This window comes from Marmota marmota, unplaced genomic scaffold, assembly GCF_001458135.2.
Source record: "Marmota marmota marmota unplaced genomic scaffold, marMar, whole genome shotgun sequence".
Taxonomy (NCBI): Eukaryota; Metazoa; Chordata; class Mammalia; order Rodentia; family Sciuridae; genus Marmota; species Marmota marmota.
The window spans coordinates 3933177-3949051 of record NW_026000057.1 but is presented as its reverse complement, the minus strand read 5'-3'; positions in this window follow the sequence as shown (position 1 = coordinate 3949051).

Sequence of the window (15875 nt, the reverse complement as noted above, 5' to 3'; positions counted from 1 at the left end):
TATTCAGCAACAGATGAACAGATAAAGAAAATGTAGTATACATACACAATGGAGCTTTATTCTGCCATAAAGATGAACAAAATTATGTCATTTGTAGTAAGTAGATGGAACTGAAGTGATCATGTCAAGCGAAATAAGCCAGATTCAAAAAGACAAGTACCATATGTTTTATGCCATATGTGGAAGCTAGTGGGAAAAAAGAGGATTGAGATTTACACATAATTTAAAAAATAAAATAAAAGGGTATCATGAAAGTAGAAGGGAGGGGCTGGGGTTGTGGCTCAGTGGTAGAGCACTCACCTTGCATATGAGAGGCCCTGGGCTCAATCCTCAGCACCACATATAAATAAATAAATAAATAAATAAATAAATAAATGTTTTATGTCCATCTACAACTAAAAAATAAATATTAAAAAAAGGAAAAAAAAGTAGGAGGGAGACCAATAGGATAGAAGGGGATCTGGGTTTGGGAGGAAGGGATGTTATCTGGGAGTAAAACTGATTAAATGATATTGCAGGTTTGTACCAATAGGCCACAATGACACTCAATGTATAATTAATATGCAACAGTAAAAATTCACATCTGTTTTTCTCAAAAATACTTTCTATACCCATTCTTTCCTCTCTACCACATTCTATGTCTCTACTGAGTTTCCACAGGAAGAAATATGCTTATATTAGTCAACACACACACACACACACACACACACAACTGCAACAAGTTTCACTAAAAAGACTTACCCTATTTATATGTGATACACTCTAAGACTGTCTTTTCTTTCTTTTTAATAGATTGCAATGTGCCAATAGGTACAACTTTAAACCTGAAAAACCCAATCTACTATAGCCACCTCTCTGACCACTATTAATTTATCTTCCATACTATCACTTAACCTCATGGTCATATTATCCTCTGCTTAAAACACTAAAATGGTTCCCTCTGCCCCATCTGAAATAGAAAAGAAAAAAAATAATTTTATGTATATGATTCATTTATTCACTCAGTAAATATTTATTGAGATCCTACCATATGCTAGGCCCTGTGCTAGGCAATGATAGATGGGCCAGGCATGACTCCTGTTAAAATGGAGATTACACTAGTCATTACATAAGTATTTCATATTATTTGAGTTCTTCTCTTAATTCACATCTCAACTTTTACCACATTACTATAACCACTATGATCAGCACACAGGTTCCAGAAAAAGCTACACTCTTTCATACAGTGTGGCTGTCATCTATAATGTTTTGTCTGGCCAGAATGGCCTTCTCTCCTTTAATCAGATCACATATTCTTTCTCAGCCTTCAAGAACCAACTCAAGTGTCTCCTACAGAAGAGTTCCCTGGCTTCCTTTCCTCACACCTTCAGTTCACTCATATCTCCTGCCGTCAGTGCTGGCCATAGTCCTCTCTTACAGTGCTCATCACACTGTGCTGTGGTCATTTAAGATGGCAGTCTTCCCTAGACTCTAAGGTATCTTTGTCTCCACAGCAAAGTTCATTTCTCACAGAATAAATGTATGAATATGTGCTCTAATTTTGCGTGGGTCCATAATGCCATTACACTGATTACTCAATGTTTTGAAAACATACATTTTTTCTAGATTGTGTAGTAAGTATAGAGGTAAGAACTTTCTTTTTAAATTCTCATTTTAACATATGGATGTTTTTCTTCATTAAAAATTAGCTCAGCATCAGCCAGTCTGACTTGGGATATTTGTCTTGAAATTGATCCAATGAATATTCTCAATTTCAATAACTACTCTGGCAAGAAAAAGCACACAGGATTTCCAAAATCAATACATTAGGTCAGTGTCTGCAGTGCAGCACAATTCATACAGGCAATTCAGTGTTATCCCATGTGTTTCCATTTCTCAATGCTAATCACTTTTGATTTGAAGATAAGCTGTCAGATGCCATCAATCTATTCACCATCTCCCACCACTCCTACAGAAGGCTTTGCTGTCTCCTTTTCAAATAACTTCAGGAAGTTTTTGTAGAGTAGGATGTCTTTTTAAATACGAAACTTTTAAATAGGCTTTAAACAGTCATCATTATGTAAGAGTAATATAGAACACATACTGAATTCATGCAGAGATTCTCTAAAGTTCTGTGTCCACTTTACCTTTCATCATGTTTCCAGTAAGACTCAGATTTCCCAATTCTACTTTTAGGTCCCATTTAGCAAGGGAAGTCTCCTATTTTCCTAAATTCCATCACCATTAAATGTTTGGATTCATTCCCACTGCTACCAACCTAGTTCAAATCTGCATAGTCTTAGGGGGCTCTGAGACCAGATATGTTTCCTGAGAAATTTCTCATATTCTTTCAGTTTCTTCATGTCCAAAATGAAGACATTCAGACCTATGCATGAGGGTAATGGGAAAGATGAATGAGAGCGTGTGCATGAGTGAGCCTGGCACAGGGCCCAGCATCATGCAGATGCTAGCTAACTCTAAGGAACTTTCTTCTTTTCCAGCTCTCTCCTTCCCCAGTTCTCCTCTCAGACTTCATAACAAGACTTATCCTGAAATATGCATGTGATTTCCTTACTCTCCTTCTCAAATTCTTCCAGAGTTCCCCACAATTTAGGAGGGTAATTCTCCAAGTGTGTTCCATGGAACAGAAACACTTAAGAACTATGAGAAAGGGAAATTCTTAGGCCTCAATTCAGACCCCTGAATCAGAAACCATGGATGAAAATAGGGCCAATAATGTTCTCATAATCCCTCCAGTTGATTCTGAGTTTTCATAAACCCTCCAGCAGATTCTGAAGTGTGCTCTAGTTTGAGAATTGCTGCCCAAAGGACAAAGTCCAGTCTTCTTAATCTGGGATTACACAGCTTCCCCAAAACAATTTTCTTGCACTCACCTTTCCAAACCTCCTCTAAGGCGAGTTTATTAATTATCTTCCAAACCTACCACTTACTTTTCCAACTCCAAGATTATACTCGCCTGTTGTCTCTTCCCCCGTGTATAGCACCTATCCTACCCTGCTTAAATTTCACTGTTCTTTTAATTCTTTCTGGATGATCCCAGTCTTGTAATTTTTTCCCATCCTTTAATTCCAATTATTACTGAATATTGATTTAGGTGATAATCTGCACAGATCACAAGACGTACCTGGCCAATTACATTTTAAGAAGCAAAAAAAATGCACATAAAAATAAAGATTTTGGGCCTGTGTTGCAGAAAATCATATCTTTTTAAGAGAAAACCACTGTTCCACAAGGCAATAAACGAGTAGCAAGTTTCAAGGGCTCATCAGCAATTTCCATTTCAAATATATAGGTTTTATTTCATCATCTTCAAATTCCTCAGTGATTTATATTTCTTATAATTATGTAACTTTTCATGTTTTTTCTCTCCTATTACAATACAGCACTTAAAAGGGCCATTATTTTTTTAAAAAAATCCTATTTTCCTGAATGCAAAACAGTATTTAGTGATTACTATCTAAAATAATATTCTGGACATTGTATAGAGGCCCAAAAGATTTAAGTTCTCCCAGAAACTTTTGATTTTTCACATACTTGGTACAGTTTTATTAGCTTTCTAAAATATATGTATCAGAGTACAGCTTTTTCATTTTTCAGTGAGAAATACATATTTGAAGACAGAATGTCCTCTGCTGGAAGAGATCTAGCCCTGCCTGGGCACAGTATTCGACAGAACCTAGATACTGCCTGTGACTTTTAGTCTGAACCCTATTTTTATATCCTAGACTTTATCCCTCACAAAATGTGTTAATCTCACTCTTCGGTGGACTATTGAGCTTTTCTCCCACCCAGCCAGATCTGGTGGTGACAATGGAAAGCTGCCTTGCCAAAGGTATCTTCCTAATGGCACAAAACCGCCGAAGATGACGAGAATTTTAAAACAATATTCACGGGGCCTTTCTTTTTCAGGGAAGAAAGGAACTTTCTCTTTGAATCGATCTGCCGACCCCTGCTGGTCCACACGTCCCCCGCCCCAAGACATCATCCCATTCAGTAGCCTCCTTCTCCTGCCCCCAATCCTCCAGGGGGCGCCCCCAATCGGGGACTGACCCCAAGCTGGCAGCCTGAGGACTCTCCAGCCCTGACTCCAGGACGACTCGCGCACCCGCGCCCCGACTCACCCTCCCGAGGCCACGGAAGTGCCGCCCCGCCCCTTCCGCCCCTTCCTCCCGCCCCTTCCGCCGGGCAGTGGCGCGCAGGCGCATCGCCAACTGCAGGCACGGGGCGGGGTCTGACCCAGGTCTTCGCAACGTGGCCGGGGAGTTCCGTTGTGTTGTGGCGGGTGCGTGGGGGCGCTGGGGTGTCGTCTGAGAAGGCAGCCGAGGGAAACTGGGGGTGTTAACGTCTTTTAGGTTAGCTTTTGCTCTTCTCCGGGTCCAGTTTGACCCTTCCGCCCACGGCGTTCGACGACTACGTGTCCCCGCTACTGTGCTGGCCCTTCACCCGGCCTCGGGTCACGTCCCGAGTCTCGTCCCGCCCCCAGCGGCCCCTGGAGGCCGTGTTGCACCTTCCTTCCTTGTAAGCTGTAATGTGGGCTCGGGAGCGAGACGCGTAAAGGTTGACAAACTGGTGCAATAAGATCTCACTCTGCAAAGCAGTTGGCAACCTGTTGGAGTAAATGCTCATTGTCCAGCCAGAATATAGTTTAAATTTTTTAAATGGTTTTAAATAGCTGAAGGGCTCACGTTTCTTTTTAAGAATCATCCATTCATATTAATTTTTTTAACATGCACCAAAGGCAAGAACCTGCACTCACTTCCACAACTATGCCCTCGAGAAGTCCGGGGGCGGGTTGGCGGGGGTAGCTGAAATGAAAACGAACAAGCCTAATATTTGCCATTTCATGGCGGGTTGGAATGGTAACTAATGTTTTTTAAAGCATATTAAGTGTTATAACAGGTAATAAAACTGTTGCATACAAACCTAGGGTTTTTAGGGAAAACTTATTCTCCTAAATGTTTGCTATAATCTGGCAAAGACAGCATCTATGAACCATAGACAAGTAGAAATGCTCTTAAATGGGTGCTGTAATTAATATCTGGAACCCAGACCTCTATCCTCACGTGTGATTTGCATAATTGCATGTGATTGGAAAGGTTTAGGCCTTCTCAATTATTTTGATACAGAATGCTTCTTAATGGATGTAGAACAATAAAAAAAAAAAAAAGGATTATTGGTCTTCCGTTTCATCTTCATTATTGACCTTACTACTAGTCTATAAGATTGCCAGCTTTTACCCCCAAAGAGTAATTGCACACCCAAGAGTAGTCAGGGTACAGAAAATTAAAACAAATCTAAATGAAGCAGAGATTGAGCGGAGAGATTGTGGAAGGGGTCAGACTTCAAAGGTCAGCTACTAAACACAAATATAATCAGGACAGGACAGTTTACTTTTGTTTCTTTAAGCTTGAGCTTGATCTTTTTTTTTTTCTTTTTTCTTTTTTTTTTTTTTGATAAAAGCTTAAGTTTTATAAAAGATCAGTTTGCATTGTCTTAGTAAATGAGGAAGTTTGTTAATTTAAAAACAGTTTTTAATCCTAAACTCCTTTTTATTCTACAGACTAATGAAACACTAGTGCATGTTGCTTTTTAAAATTATTCAGGTGTTCCTGAAATTATCCCATGGAAAGTTATTCCTTTGCAAAAAGTTAGTAGATGCTTCAGGAAAAAAAAAAAAAAACTGCTAGCATCTCCATTATTGGAGAAAACATGAACCTGTGTTTTGTGACTGAGAAGTACGTCTTTGTAGCATTCTTCCTTGAATGTTTAGTCAGATCTCATCCTGAGGAAACATTTCAGGTGAATTTAAAATGTGATCCGTTTGGATTTTCCAATAATGTCAGTATAATGAAAGACAAGGAACAACAGCAGCAAAGGGGACAAATCTATATTTAAGGCAACTGTAAACTATCCTGGGTAGAGTTAAGGATTTTAAAAAATTGAACAAAAAGCATCATATATTATTGACTTAAATTTGTAAGGAATAATATTGGTCATGATTTTTAAATAATTCTTTTGTTTTCAGGAGATGTACATTGAAGTACTTAGGACTGAAATCAAAATTTCTTTCAGATAATCTAGACAAAAAAAAAAGCATGTGGGGAGAGAAAATACAGCATTGTGTTAACCCAAGTGGTTGTTCAAGTTGTTAATAAATATGTGTTCTTTTAACTCAGTTTTAAAAGTTTGAAATTTTTAAAAACAAGCTGGAAACAAATTGTATTAGCAATTATTTAATATAACATTATGTTAAGGGTAAAAAATTTCATCTGTATAATAGTTTTCTTACAATCTGACCTTAAGAAATGATTCTTCATGTCAAGAACTATAGAAACCCACTTGAGAAATTACCTCATTCTTAAAGGCATTTATCAACTAGAGAAATGTTAATGTATGTCATTTGATAATCACTGCTTGCTGCAGTGAATGTTGCCTTAGAAGTTTAACTTAACGAATTCTTGTAATCTGTTGGCAAATTATAGTTTTTAAATGTCCATTCATTTCAATAAATACTTATTGCATGGTTATGAGGTGCCAGGTACTCTACAGGTTGCAGGACACCCTGAGGATGTCAGAATCCAAACATGCTCAAGTCCCTTATATAAGATGGCCTAGAATTTGCATATAACATGCACACATGCTCCTGTGTACTTTAAGTCCCATTTAGATTATAATACCTAGTACAATGTAAAGACTACTGTTTATGGGACAAGTGACAAAGGGAAAGCATGTGTATACATTAAGTACTGGTACAGTTTTTGGATACAAAGGGTTGATTGTGTTATTCTGGAGATACAGCTGTCACTGGCTCTGTTACAAAGTCCCTGTTCACACAGAGCTTACATTTGGGATATAAGAAAAGCAGAGTCAAATAAATAAGCAAAGCTCTGCATAGTGGTGATACCTATAATCCCAGTGACTCCTGAGGCTGAAGCAGGAGAATCACAAGTTCAAGGTTAGCCTGGGCAACTTAGTGTGACCCTGTCTCAAAAAATAAAAAAGGATTGGGAATGTAGCTCCTTTGTAGCATATCCCAGGATTTAATACCACAGAAGTAATAAAAAGAGGTAAATATATATCAAATGATAACTGCTATGTAGAATAATGAGCCAGGGTTTAAAGTTTAGTGCTAGGTAAAATTTGGGCCTATATTATACACAGGGTGAACAAAGAAGGCCTCTTTGAGAAAGTGATATTGGAGCAGAGACCTGAAGAAAGTGATGGTAGTTAAGTTGTGACTGAGGAAAGAACGTGCTATTTTTTTTAAAGGGACAGCAACTATTGAGGTTCAAGAGCAGCTTTGCATGTTTAAAGACTGCAAGGAGACCAGAGTGAGTGCTGTAAGCAAGGGGGGAAGAGTAGGAGGTAGGACAGGAGGTAATCTAGAGTTGGATTGTGTATTGCACTCAGATATGTTCTAGCTTCTTTCTCAAGTAAGATATGGGAAGTTCTTGGTATAATGCTAAAACATGGTAACAACTCTTATTATTAGTTTATTAGTTTTTTATCACTGCCATAAAAAAAATTGCCACAAATGTGGTTGTTATGGTTTAAAAATGAGTTGTCCTTCCAAAAGCTCCTGTGTTAATGCAGAAATGTTCAGAGATAAAATGATTGGACTTTGAGGGCTATGACTTAATCAGTCCATCCTAGTTTGAATGGACTAACTGGGTGGTGACTTAGGCAGGTGGGGCTTGGAGGATAGGAAGGTCACTAGGGGCATGCCCTGAAAGGATTCATTTTTCCCTGCAGCCCCTTCCCCTTGGCTCTCTGCTTCCTGGCCATCCTGAGTGGAGTCATGCTCCACCACACCTTTTTGCCATGATGTTTTATCTCATCTTGAGCCCAGAGAAATGGAGTTTGCCCACCATGGACTGAAGCTCTGAAACCATGAGCCAAAATAAACTTTCCTTCTCTAAGTTGTCCCTTAGAGGTATTTTGGTCACAGTGATGTGAAGCTGACTAACGCATTGGTTTAAAAAAACACAATGTATTATTTAACAGTTCTGTAGGTCCGAGGTCCAACACAGGCCTTGGGGGGCTGAAGTCAAGGGTGTTCCTTTCTAGAGTTGTAGGGGGAATCTTTCTTTGCCTTTTGCGACTTGTAGAAGCCAGTCACATTCCTTGGTTCATGTCCCTCTCCCTCCATTTTCAAAACCAGTACCATTAGTCAAAGGTTCTCCACTTTTATGTGTTGGTGTCATTAAATTGGGTCCACCTAGGTGATCCCAGGATGATCTTCCCATCTCAAACTCTTTAACTTTAATCACACCTACGAAGTCCCCTTTACCTTGCAAGGTGACCTGTTCACATGTTCTGTGGAAATCTTTGGGAGCGGGGCATTCTTTCTGCCACAGTCCAACCAGTCCACCAAGATTCATGTCTGTTCTCATGCAAAATCCATCCATTTCCTCCAAAACCCCCAAATTCTCATACATTACAGCACCTCATCTAAATCTTAAGAGTTCCAAATTAAAGTTAGGGATGGTCATGTTTCTGAGGTAAAATCCTTTTCATCTGAAACTGTGAAACTAGAAAATGAGTTTTCTGCTCTCAAAATATAGTGATTGAACAGCATGGCATAGCCATTCCCATGCAAATGGAATAAAAGGAATTACTAGCCTTAAAACAATTTCCTAGTCCAATCAGGCAATCTCCACTAAATGTCAATAATCCCTATGGTTCTTGGTTCTACTCTGAGCAACAGGAATGGGAACATGGAGGTCTTTTGGTGGGGGGGGGCATTATTCTGTCTACCACAATCATTTTCATTCAATTTATTATTACTTCATACTAATCTTCACTTAACAGTGGTTCTTTAGCACTAAGTTTCTCTATGAGTCCAGTCAAGTGGTTAATTACCTTCACTTATCTTTCAGCAAATACTTGATCAGTACTTGTGTGGCACATTATTTTAAGGAATTTCATTGTGAATCACTTCATGGGAAATGCAAATATGCCATCTATTTCTACTAGCTGGAAAAAAATGCATTCTTCATTTTTATAGACTGATCAGATTTTCTTACATGCAGGTCACTTATTCTAACATTATTGATTGACCCAAAATTATTATATAGTATTAAACATACTATTATAGTATAATGAGATAGGCAAAGTTTTACAACTTCTAAGTCATCGCTCTTTACCTTTGAAGGACACTGGGAACCCATTTCTGGTTCCCAGCAGGTGGCAGCAAATCAATACTGACTAAGGTACAGTAAAATCATCATAATTTGCTTGTCCTGCTAAATGTTTTGGCTGTTGCAGATTGGCTTTCTTAGAAAGAAGTGCAAAAAGTACTGCTGTTAGACTATGGGAATCTGTATCAATTAACAACTAGTTTCGAGAGTGTATTTAATTTATGCAACTAACTACATTTTATTGTGATTATGTTAATGTTGTTCATTGTTCAACTCACAGAATCTAAAGTCTCTTTGTAAGCCATTTTGTTGGAATAATACTTAATGCTCACAAATTATCTCTGTAGATAAACACATATTCTCCATAACCACTCTAATTGGCTAATATTCCATCAACATGATATTTCAGAATTTATGGAATGTAGCCAAAGTATTACAGGAAGATTTATAGTGTTTTCATTCCTTTGTTAGGAAAGAAGAATTGATGATCTAAAGACCAGCAAACTGTGGTCCACCAACCAAGTCCAATTCATAGTATGTGGACATCCTGCTTCTATACAGTCTATAAAACTAGCAGAACTAAGAGACAAATCTCCAGTTATCTGAAAGGGAGGAACACTAAAGAGTTTACAGACATTAAAAGAAGAGCCTTTGGTTTTTAACAGTGGTGTCTTGTCCTTGGAACATTTTGGCAATACCTAGAGAACTCTGGTTGTCACAGTTGGGTTGCTATCAGCATCTAGTGGGTGAAACCAGGGAAAAACCCCATAGTGCACAGAACAGACCCCCACAGCAACTTGCTGGTCTCAGATATCAATAATGCTAAGACTGAAAAATCCTAATCAAAATCATAAAAGAATATTATAAATAAATAAATTTAGACCAATAAAATCTGATAACAAAGGAATAAATTATTTGAAAAGCCAACTACCAAAACTGATTGATGAAGTTGAAATCTGAATACTTGCATATCTGTAACAGAATTTGAAGTCATAATTTAAAAATGCTTTCCAAAGAAAACTCTAGGCCCAAATGGTTTCACTGGTGAAATCTATCAAACCTTTAAAGAACATATAATGGCAATCATATAAATGCTTTGAGAAATAGAGGAGAGAATGATGAGAGTATAACCCTCAAAGAAAAACTGACAAAGATGTTAGAAAAAAACCACAGAGGAATATGTCCGGAATACAGATGTAAAATCCCTATGCTAAATACCAGCAAATTGAATGCTGAAATATAGAAGAAATATGGGTCATAGTCAATTGGGGTTTATCCCAGAATGCAAGATTTCCCAACTTTAATAAGTCATGTAATTTACCACATTAAGGAGAAAAAAAAATCATACGATCTTCTCAATAAATGCAAAAAAATAATCATTTAACAATGTTTTGCTGACTTTTTTAATATTTATTTTTTAGCTGTAGTTGGATGCAATACCTTTATTTTATTTATTTTTATGTGATGCTGAGGATCAAACCCAGGGCCTTGCAAGTGCTAGGCAAGCGCTCTACCGCTGAGCCCCAACCCCAGCCCATGTTTTGCCAACTTTTGATAAAACCACCACAAAACTGGAAATTAAAGAGAACTTCACTTTATAATGAAAATTTGAGAAAGACCAGTAGCTACTATCATGCTTATTGGTGAATTATTCCCAGGACTGGGAACAAAGTGAAGCTGTCTTTTCCCTCACCACTTCTATTTAACTTGGTTCTCACAAATCTTTTACTTATAAAAATTGTGAAGATTAGAAAGAGTAAAACTGTACTCACAGTACTCCCTGCAGGGAAAAAATTTTTTGTTTGTTTGTTTTAAAAGCCTACTGCCAGACGTGGTGGTGCACACCGGTAATCCCAGTGGCTGGGGAGGCTGAGGCAGGAGAATGGCCAGCCTCAGCAACTTAGTAAGGCCCTAAGCAATTCAGGGAGACCCTGTCTCAAAATAAGAAATAAAAGAGGGCTGGGAACGTGGCTCACTGATTAATCCCTATTATGGAAAAAAACTACTAAATTGTCTTTGTAGATTGTTCATGTATAAAAATCTTCAAAATCCACAAGAATTAATAATTAAAATTAGTGAAGTCATAGGATAAGAACTGGAAAATCCCCAAATCTCAGTAATCAAAGGCACACATTTTCCAGATTGCTGACCTCAGCAGCTCAGGGTGACATCAAGGCATTTTTCCTCTCTGTGCAGCCAGTTGTTACACATGGGAAATGATTATGGAAATATTAGTGCCACATTCTAACCAGCTGCACTAACCTGGCACTGCCCTGTGATTGGAATATGCTGGGAGCAACTGCAGACGGCTGTTCTATCCTTGAACATTGTCCTGAAACAGTTACAGCATATTTAAAATTCATGAAATTTTTCCCATTTCTTGCTTCCCTCAGACTGAAAACACTGATGACAAAAAAAAAAAAAAAGTCTGGGAACAAGATGGTGGGTGTAGTTGACAAAACAGAAAATCTGTTCCTGGACAGCTTTTGATGAATTTAATAAGTAGAAAGATAATGAACTTAGACTACATTTGCATAATGGCATACAAAAATTCATTGAACACGGCTAACTGGGGAAACTACAGTTGGGAAACTGAACGTAAGATTCTGGTTCTGGCAAGATGACTCATTCTATTTAATGATGATGCACGGTTTTAAACAAAGTGGGGGGGGAAACAGCTCCATGCTTTCCTCGTTGATTTGAAATATTTCATCCTATTGTAATAAAAATGATAAAATTCATTTTAATAGAAAAGTTTCCAATACCCAGAGTTGTCCTAAGTGGATCTTTTCCAAGGATTTAGGAAAAGTATAAGGTTCTCTTTAATAGATCTTGGAGAGGATTGGGATTATAAGTCATTTTTTAATGTTAAAAAATTTTTTTGACCCTTGAAAAGTTTTTAAAGTTACTCTTCCCTGTATTTTAACAGTCAGTTATACTTAATTTAAAAAGACTAATTTTCAAATTTAACTTTGTGAGTAGAGTTCAGAAGACCCTTTTTTCCAAAAAAAGAATTTTTATTGATTACTTTTTTTCAGCCTCTACATTTTACAGTTTTAAAACTTTATGATACTTAACATTCTGAAAATAATTATACAATTTTGGTATAATTTTCTGAAATCTCAGGGGAAGTCTTTTCTGAAACTTTAATATGGGTTTGAACGTAAAAGGAAAACCAAATGTGATAGTTTGTTAACAGTTAATTACAGCTGAGATTATTAAACCATTAGATGCCCACTGTGTTCACAAGAATACATTACTTGTTCTCTCAATATCCTGTGAAATAGAATCTACTGGAGTCCCCATTTTACATACAAGAAAACTGAGGCTCAAGGAGATTAACCAGGGTATCCAAGATTGTGCAGTAATTAGTAAGAGTCTGGCTTTGAGCTCAGTTGACTCCAGGATCCTCATGCTTAATCACTGATGTTTACTATCTCCCATTTTTTCTGTGCATTTACTAAGTAACAGGAGTATTTTGGATCCCCCAATGTAATCTGACCTCTGCAATTTCAATGTTATCTTTCTATGAGTGTCATATACTATAATGGCACGGTGTTGGTAAATTTTCCAATTCGATACACAATTTCACCACACGATGGTGCCAACGAAGTGAGAAGCTGTGTGCTAAGCATATTTGACATTAGGCTCAGACCTAAATATAAATGTCTAAAGAATGTAGTTCAAGGTGTTTAAAAAAATCAGAATTCATAAAAAGAGCAGTCATAAGGAATTTTAATCTGTCTTTCAAGAACAAAAGATCACCACAAGAGTAATTGCCTCATAAAAGTTAAAAATAAAAAGATAAAAGATGAGCCTTTGTATTCATAAAGAAGCATGTGGGACAGATGTCAGAGACTTTCCACAGGAAGGAAAACACCACAGGAAATGAATTAAATGACAGCAGGTGACTTAAAAACAAAGTGAGACCAGCTGTATAGGGATGTAACTCCAGGGTCAAATGGCTAAGTGCTCCAGTAAGATTCCACACTAAGTGCAAATGGGTAAGCAAAAGCCAGGGAGTAAAGGATTGGAGAACCCTTTAAAAGATATCATCACTTTTCTAACTAGAATAAGTACTATTTCTTTTCCCCTGCAATATCGAATAACTAGGGAGGAGGCATTACTTTTAGAAAATTATTGAAGCAAATTTTTACACATTCTTTTATTTCAGTGATTTCTCAAAGTTGGATCCTGGGACCAGCAGCATCAACTTCACCTGAAGTTGTTAGACTTGTAAATTATTTGGCTCCACGCTAGACTTACTGAATTAGAAGCAGGGAACAGGGTTCCAGGTGTGTCAGATGCATCCTAAAGTTCAAGATCTACTATGTTACCATAAAAAAATAAAAAGAAAATCCATTGAAGCATTATTAATAATATAAGGATATGGAAAATTACAGTCTAAAATTAAGTGATAAAATTATTATCCAAGCATTTACACAAGTCTGTTAATACTTTTTAATAATAGAAAATACATATGCTATTATAGTGCAAAAGTTAGAATATAAAATTGACCTCACTTATGTAAAAACAATTGTAGAAAAATATGAAAAGAAAACAAGCAAGACTATCAGTGATTGGCCTTGGAGTGATGAGATTATACACACCTCCCCCACTATGCACACTCTTGTTTACACATAGTGTTTTCAAATTTTCTATGAGAAACCATTTTATTCTTATAATAGCCTTATCAACATGATAACTGAGTGAGAAGAAAGAGAATGAGGATAGGAGGATAGGAAATTAAGGTGGCTCCAATTTGGTTGAGAGCGCCAGTGTGCACAGAGCTAATTCTTAGAAATCACATTTGACAAGCTGCAGTTTGCCGGGTAGAGACAAGTCCTTCAGTCTTTAACTTCCCAGTGAAAAGCCCCTTTAGGAAAACTGCTTACAAGAAGACAGATTTGCAACCATTTCCAGTCCTAGGACTCCTACTGACTTGTTGAGATCTGGAAAGATTTATTGCTTACTAATGACTTCACCCAACAACCAATCATGTTTAATGTATAAACATCCCCCAGCACCAGTGTGTGTGTTCCCAACAACTTGAAAGTTAGCAGGGTCAAAAGAAAATGGTTCAAAGTAAGTTATTTCACCTCTCCCTATTGTCTCCCTTTTTCCGTTTAAAAATCCAGTCTTCCTTCCCCTTCGTGGAACACTGGCTTCCAATGAACCTGTGTCTCCCGGTTTGCAAATCCATCTGTACCCATAAAAACCATCTCTGCTTTTATTTATTTTTTAATTTTTTTTAAATTGTAAATGGGAACAATACCTTTATTTTATTTATGTACTTGTATGTGGTGCTGAGGATCAAACCCAGTGCCTCACACATGCTAGGCAAGCGCTCTACCATTGAGCTATATCCCACTCCCCTCTGCTTTTATTTTTACCTTGTTTATTATTTCTTGATGTACTAAAGCAACAGAGACAATTTCCAAAGTCCTATTTAAAGATTACATTCTTGCCCATTTTTTTCTAAATATATGACGGTTGGGAAAAAATTGACACAAGTGACAGGCCAAAGCTTTAGAAACAAACAAAGCCCAGCCATCTGATTAGTACTAGAGAAACAAAGCACAGAAAGACATAGTTAATGTGTATGCAGCATTGGAAGGATGTGGGGAAGAAAAATATTTGACAGAGAAAATCTTGTAGATACCAACCATATGCTTTGCTTTTTCAAGTATCATTAGGTGGTAAAATATTATGCTTTTTTTTTCTTTTCTTTTCTTCTTTGTTTTTTGGTACCCAGGATTGAATTAAGGGGTGCTTAACCACTGAGCCACATCCTCAGCCCATATATATATATATATATATATATATATATATATATATATATATATATATATTTTTTTTTAACATAAACTTTTATAAATCAGTTNTTTTAATTTAGAGAAAAGGTCTCACTGAGTTGCTTAGGGCCTTGGTAAGTTGCTGAGGTTGGCTTTGAACTCACAATCCTCCTGCCTAAGCCTCTAGAGCTACTGGAAAAAAATATTAAGCATTCTAAATAAGGGAAATATCTTTACATTTAGAAAATAATATGCTTAGATGTATTACTCCTTAAAAAGATTCTTACTTTATACCACTGCCATTTGAATTAATGACCTGACAAATCAAATAAGCCAAGAATAACTCATAAAACTATAATTTAAAAGATTAATAATATCTACCTACCTACCTATATTTATGTATGCCTTGGAAATTAGACCCTACATATGATTCTACCCTACATTTGATGAGGATCTATAGAATATTTGATAAAATTGATAATGTATTTGGGCATTTAAAACTTAGCCACTTAAAAAAATAACCTAAAACAAACCATGTTCTCTAAAAATAATAAAATGTAATACAAATTAATAGGATATAATTGAACAAGGGAGGAGAGGCAACGGTTTGAAAATTTGGGAGGGGAATTGTCCCAAGTAAGTCTTAGAACAAAAAGGAAATTAAAGTTATAATTATTGATATTTTAGGAAAAGGATTAAAATATTAAAACTCATTGAGCTTAAACCAAATCCATTATTTAAAAATTTCCATTGTTTAAAAATGAAAGCCTTAATTAAAAAAGTATTCAACTCAATAAGTTAGGAAAGATAACCCTTCCCCAAAAAATATCATGAGAAAGGAAATAAGAAATATCAAAGTAAAAATTAAAGAATTATGAAATGAAAGCCATTCGAATTATAAGTAGACCAAGCATTGTGGTTTTGGTTTTTTTTTTTTGGG